The sequence below is a fragment of the Rhagoletis zephyria genome, unplaced genomic scaffold, assembly GCF_001687245.7.
Source record: "Rhagoletis zephyria isolate East Lansing unplaced genomic scaffold, Rhagoletis_zephyria_1.1 Rzeph_scaffold_00009, whole genome shotgun sequence".
Classification (NCBI taxonomy): domain Eukaryota; kingdom Metazoa; phylum Arthropoda; class Insecta; order Diptera; family Tephritidae; genus Rhagoletis; species Rhagoletis zephyria.
The window spans coordinates 950456-956915 of NW_016157093.1; the positions used below are offsets into that span (position 1 = coordinate 950456).

At 34.9% G+C, this 6460-nt stretch overlaps 1 long non-coding RNA gene across 1 annotated transcript in view; it reads left to right on the forward strand.

The window, feature by feature from the left end:
* Positions 1–5953, forward strand: part of LOC108358444 (uncharacterized) — a 29826-nt gene extending 23873 nt beyond the window's left edge. Inside the window, exon 3 of the long non-coding RNA XR_001846778.1 lies at positions 5787–5953. This is a non-coding gene — a long non-coding RNA (uncharacterized LOC108358444). The remainder of the gene's footprint in view (positions 1–5786) is intronic.
* The last annotated feature ends 507 nt before the right edge of the window (positions 5954–6460 follow it).

Consider the following 6460-nt stretch of genomic DNA (forward strand, 5'->3'; position numbering starts at 1 on the left):
CTTTGTGTTAACATATTAACATCTTGGGGCCGTCTGGAATCAAACCAATAACAGCGATCACCTCTGCAAAGTCAGCTACAGCCAAAGGTATGTACAATAATTCGAATAAATTTAATAAAACGTTTCTTTGAAAATAATGTAAAATCGCACACGGAAGAACCGAAAAGATTGATAAATCATGATACTTTTTTCTTTCATCTGGCGATTTTAAAACTGGTTCGGAACTATAGAATTTAGAACTAGTTCGGAACTATCGAAAAAGGGATGCAGCGGGGGGCAATTGACACTTCCTAGGACATCGCCATGTTAAATTCGCCAGTTGCTTGCATGCAAAAGAGATTTATCGCGAACCAGTACTGGGTCTAAATGTACTAGAAGCGCCCCAATTCAGAACTAGAGATTTTCACCATAGGGTTGTTTGTGGTAGTGCCCACCTCACGTCACACGACGCACAAACAAAATGGGTCAACTTTGATTGGCTAAGCATCAGCTGAATTGAAGTCGTTCCATGCATTATTTTCATGTCGGAACGCTGCGATCGATTTCTGCCGTTAGTAGAAGCGTCATCAATGTGGCGTCGAAAAAAAACAGTCCGACAGTTTTGTAGATGGAATATCATTCGAAGACAATACCTTTTAGTATCGTTTGCGTGTCCAATAGCTCTAAGGAAAATAGCAGTAGACATCTCACTGGCCGAACGCAATGCCGAACAGTTCTCTACCGTTAAGGTTTGGTCGGAGGGTAATGATATCGGAGCATCATCTGGCTCTTTCGATATAATTTAAAAAATTTAATATAGTTTTACGAATTTAGTTTTCACGAGTGTAGGAAATAGAAATAGAAATAAAAATAAAAATAGAAATAGAAATAAAAACAAAAACAAAAAGAAAAACAAGAAGGAGGAGAAGAAGAAGTAAAAGGAAAAAAAGCAAAGATAAAGAAAATGCTAGGTAAAGATGAAAATCAATATAAAATTACCGCAACAGATACATACAGAGGCTGAAATAGATTTAAAGATAGAAGTAGAGATAGAGATTTAGATAAAAAAGATATACAAAGATTAAGGCAAAAGCAAACATGAAGTTACAGACACAAAGAAGGAAAGAGATATACAAGGAGAAAGACAAAAGAAACGAACTAAAAATAAATCGAAACAAATTTCTTCTCTATACTGGAGCCTAGGCGTATTGTGTTATAAATTTAAAAAACATAAACTATTTAGTAATAACATCGACCCAAGTAAGAGAGATCAATCTTTTTCTTCACTTTAATACCAAAAACACACTTAATTATCACAGTATCATGTTTGTCACTATTTGAATTTTTAACCCTAAACCGATCGTTTTTTTTTAGCTGAGTATCTTATTTGAATAACCCAATATTCGTATTTAAAATTTAATAATAAGCGTACTCGAATAGTAACATTTTAAACTCGTGTTTTCAACAATCCACTTCTACAGCGCCATTTTTGGATTCCTGGTATCGTCGTCATACATGAGTGTAACAAACTAAAAATCAATTGGTTGCGCAACTTTGACATTACCCTTCGCAACTCGTCACAGTCGTTTTATCGATTGTTTTTAACTATTTTTATTTACCTGAATGTAATTCTGCGGCTGATTCCCTGCATCGACATCAACGTTATCATCAGCATCATCGTCTCGATGTCAATTTAATCTGCAATCCCTTTTGCAAGCGAAGTGGGGGGCAAAATTGGAGATGTATGAAAAGAAGCCTAACGGTGCTGGAGCGAGAAAACTCAGGAAGCTACATACACAGCTGGCAACGTAGCAGTTTTAACTGTTTCATATGGTTGTGCAATTTTTCAACCATAGTAATTACATCTTCTTGGTTTCAGTTTAATGTCGCTCTCATCTACATCGACCAACGTCAACCACTCATTTGCAAAATATTTTTCTTGCTTTTGTTTTCTCGTCTTCTACATTTCTAGAAGTGAGTAAGTATCCTTTCCTTTAATTTCTTGTTTGTTTTATGGTTTTGCTGTGCAATTCTTTGCCTGCTATCCGACATGCATCCTGCGATTGAAGCAGTTATAATGTGGCACCGTAGCGCACAACGCAGCCCCTTTATTGAGTTTGTTGCTTGCAATTTCCTGTTTGCTTGCGCGCAAGCCCTGTACAGTTGAGGGTTGCGGGCGGTGAAATTGCAAGTAAAATTTGTAAAGGATGCACTTGAACCCATTGCGGCTTGTATGTGTCTTCATCAACTATTTGTGATGAGTCTTTATATCAATTTTCTACAACTACATAAGCCTCACCCCCATCAGCCATACACTCATCCGGCCATTTTTCCAATCCACCAACCTAGCAACCAAAGCACCTAGAGCAACCAAAGTAACCAAAGTAAGACAAGCCCTCCAACTGTTTATTTGGTTTTAAAAGGTCTTTCTGGAGCAGCTGTAACAGCGTAGCTGTTAAGATTATAAAGAAGTTGGCAAAATTGCTGGAAAGGGAATTTGTAAAGAACGAAGAAGGTAAACTGCCTTAGTCACAGAAGGAAAGAGCTTTAGAATGCTTGTAACACGAGCGACAGAAGCGCAAAAGCATATAAAGGGGTTTTAAACAAAACAGTTAAAATGTAGGAAGAAAATAAAAATTCTAAAGAATAAAAAGATTTAGGAAATCCAGCAGTACATTCACTCAAATACAAACCTACATATGTATGTACGTGCTACGTAGGTACCTAGCTGGTCGGCTGTAAGAAAATCAACGACGCTACTCGCCCTTTAAGCATTCAGCCCAGGGATGGAATTTCAAAATTTCAAAATGTGCCTAATGGTCTTCAAAAATAGTGCAGAAAAGAAGGTGAAAGTGCCACAAAATTGAATTTCTTTTAAGGCGTTTTAAGAGCAATATATTTTTAAAAATATTATTTTTAAAATACACTGTAGTCATATAATAATTATTAGTTAACTAAATAATTACAGTAAATCACTTTTATGAAGGACATAAGGATACATAAATTCATAGTAAAATTACACAGAATTCCAATTACGGACGAGAAATACACCGAAATATAGCTATTATTACATTTTTACACACATATGTATGCACCTATGTGGGAAATAATGGCATTGAGGGATTTTGACCAGTTTCGCCTATTTTTTTCATAGACTTTTTTATTGATTTTATATAAAAGTCTAACTCATAATTTAATAGACGCAATATATGTACACAAATTAGCATTTCAAACTTTGTACACAATTTATAAAAACTCAGCAGGTTTTCGCAGCAACAAGCTTTGAATTCAGTATTTTTAGGGAGAATCTAAGATTTTGATTTTGTGCATTTTTTCCCATAAGAAATGTGTTCGAAAATTTTGTATACAGAAAACAAAATCAAAAATCTATTTAATGGCCTATACAACTGCAATCTTCGAATTTTTCTAAAAATTCCAAATTAAAAGCTTGTTGTTGCGAAAACTTACTTTTCGTACTGTGTATTTACAATAGATTTTAGAGGTTTGTAAATACTTCTCCCGACCCTTATTTTAATTTTTTAGTGCTTTTAATTTGAACTTTTTCTAAATTTTTTAATCTATAATGTGGTATGTGATTTTTTCATATATATTGGCATTTTATGCTAAATTTATTTATTTCATGATTGTGCCAAAACAGGATGCATTGTGCTAAAAGTGCCTCTGAGAATGAAAGTGCCAAAAATGGCACTATTGTGCCTACTTTTCCATCACTGATTCAGCCATAGCTGGCTGGCATTCTTCAGTGCGCACTCAAGAGATTGCAATGTCTACGCTCGGCGCCCGGCGAACAGTGGGCCGCCTCACACAAATTAACCGCAAAAAAATATTTTATTGCTTCAGGTACTCAGATTTGTTGTAAAAAGTGGCCATACAAAAATTTACCTTGATCAAGGATTGATTAGACTATATCAGAGGTCCTTTGAGGAGGGTTTGTAGCAAAAACGGTGTATTGAAGGTATCTATATACATTTAAATACGTCACAATAAAATATTGAACCCCCTTTTTTGGTGGCACCATTCGCTTGAAAGGATATAACTTCCTCTAATCTAGAAATGTTAGTTCCATTATACAGGGGGCGTGGCGTCTGATATTTTTCTAAAACCAATCACGCTGGCGAACTGAAACTTGGTATTGGAAAAAAGGGCGTGGCACTTCCAATACAAACTGAAATTCCCATATCGCTTATCTCTGGAACCGCTTTGGCTAACGTTCGGCCATTTGACACAGCTACATATGTTATCAATTTCGTACTTGTGGCGAAAAATGGTTTGTATTGGAAAAGGGGATGTGGCATTTCCCATACAAATTGCAATTTCCATATCGCTTATCTCTGGTACTAGTTATCGATACACCTACATCTATAAACATACAAAATGGCAAAAATCATTCAAATGGGAAGAATTTTCTCGCAGATTTCAAAAATCGCATTGAATGATTTTTATTCTGTGGAAAGGTTTTTAGAAGGATTTTTCTTCAGAAAGGGGGATCAGGGATTGAGAACTATCCTAAAGAATCCTATTTATGGCTACATTTGCTTCGCCATTTGGTACCCAAACGTGTGGTGCAAAAATATTGATTTTTGGCCCAGTCCTGACAAAAACCGTGTGAACACCTTCGAGGTACATACTTTCTCATAACTTCTGCCGATTCTGATGAAGGGAAAGAGGAGTTTATGTAGATGTTGGAAATATAGTTTTTAACCTTCTCAAGAGCTCTGAGACTAATATAATCGAAAAATGTATTTACAGTTTAAATTAATTTTAAAGCTTTACACTGTAAAGAAAACACTATTTCAAGTTTGAATGTAAAATTGCATAATATGTTCAATTATTTTTTAATTAATATATAACTTATAACTACATATTCATTTTATGTATATATTTTTTGAGTTATATCTGCGAAATGTCACTGGCGGAGTGTGAACTTTCATCTGCTTCATCAGTCGCAAATCTTAGGTAACTATGACCATTTATTCGTACAGAATCTGCTTGATACGATATCGAATAAGACATTGTTGCAAGGTCGTGCAAGGTCATACAAAGTCTGGCTTTAGCAGTATCTAAAAGTAGGGATCATGAAGAGTTTCACAAAAAAATTTTAAGAAAAGTACATGACAGTACAGTGTTTACATAGACTGTCCGGAAGTGTTCGCCTAATTTTGACAGATTACTCCAGGTACGTCCCTCATCATATAATAGTTGTTTCTATTTCATAAAAAAGAGCATCAATTTCTATGCCAAGTACGTTCTTTTCAGCATTCTGGCACACCACTGTGATAAACAACACACCACTTTTCAAAAATGTTTATTTCATTTATGTAATTTTTAGAAATTAAAGTTTAAAAATATCGAATTTGACCTACAAAAAAGCTACTAAAGTGGGCCAAAGAATAATTTTTTCTATGTAATTGGACATATCTTAACAAGTTAGAACTATCATAATAACAAAATTCCACTTAGATTTGTTTCCGGCTAATGTCGTCATATGGCCCATTGTGCGGCGTTGGTGTTTGGTTACTTTTCTTATCTGCAGTTTGCATCAGCAATCATCGCATTTAACGTTAATTTCTTGTGGACATAAATAAAATCTAGGAATGATACAAATTTGATCTGTAATTTGCCAACTTGATACTATTCACACAAACCAGAGATTAACACATAAACACACTGCCATTTGTGCCACAACCCGTCTACTATTTTTTATACATACATACTTGACTTTACTTTTATTCCGCTAAATGTATGTATATTTGTCTAATTTCGAATTTTTCCATTCTCCTCTGCAGATGCTTCCAACTAATTTGACACTGAAGGGCCTAATTTCTCGCATGAACCGCCATCGTCTATTGAATTCACCAACAACGCTGGCAGCATAGCCGATTGTATAGCGTATGGCAATCCGCCACCGAATGTCGAATGGCTGGATAAGGATAATAATCCTATCACCTCAATATCAAAGGTAACATTTTAATGGAGTTAGAGACAAACTTTAAGCAGCCACACACAGACAGGATATGTCATGAGAAGAAGGAAAGAAAAGCGAAAAATAGTTACCGTCGCGCTTCTTTTCATACATTTCATTTTTATTTTAGTTATAAAAGTTTACGTAAAGGATTTTTTTAAATGCCATTAATGACATTCACGCAAAATTGAAAATATTGAATGAATATGCCATACTTCCTCAATAGAGAATCTATTCAATAGATTTAATTTGAAGGGCAATGTTGTAGCATGTATTTTAGAGTCTTATGACTAATAAATAAACGAAAGAAATTTAGATTTTGTAAAAGTAACTGCATAGTTAAAGAATTTTAACGATGAGCGCCAATTACGAGAAACCGCTCAAAGCATAATTCCTAACAAAACATTCCAAGGTTCCAAAATGAAACATAGATTAGGTCAGAAAATACGTGGTCAGTTTGATAACTTGGTAACTTTTTCAACCTTACGTGTAAATGGT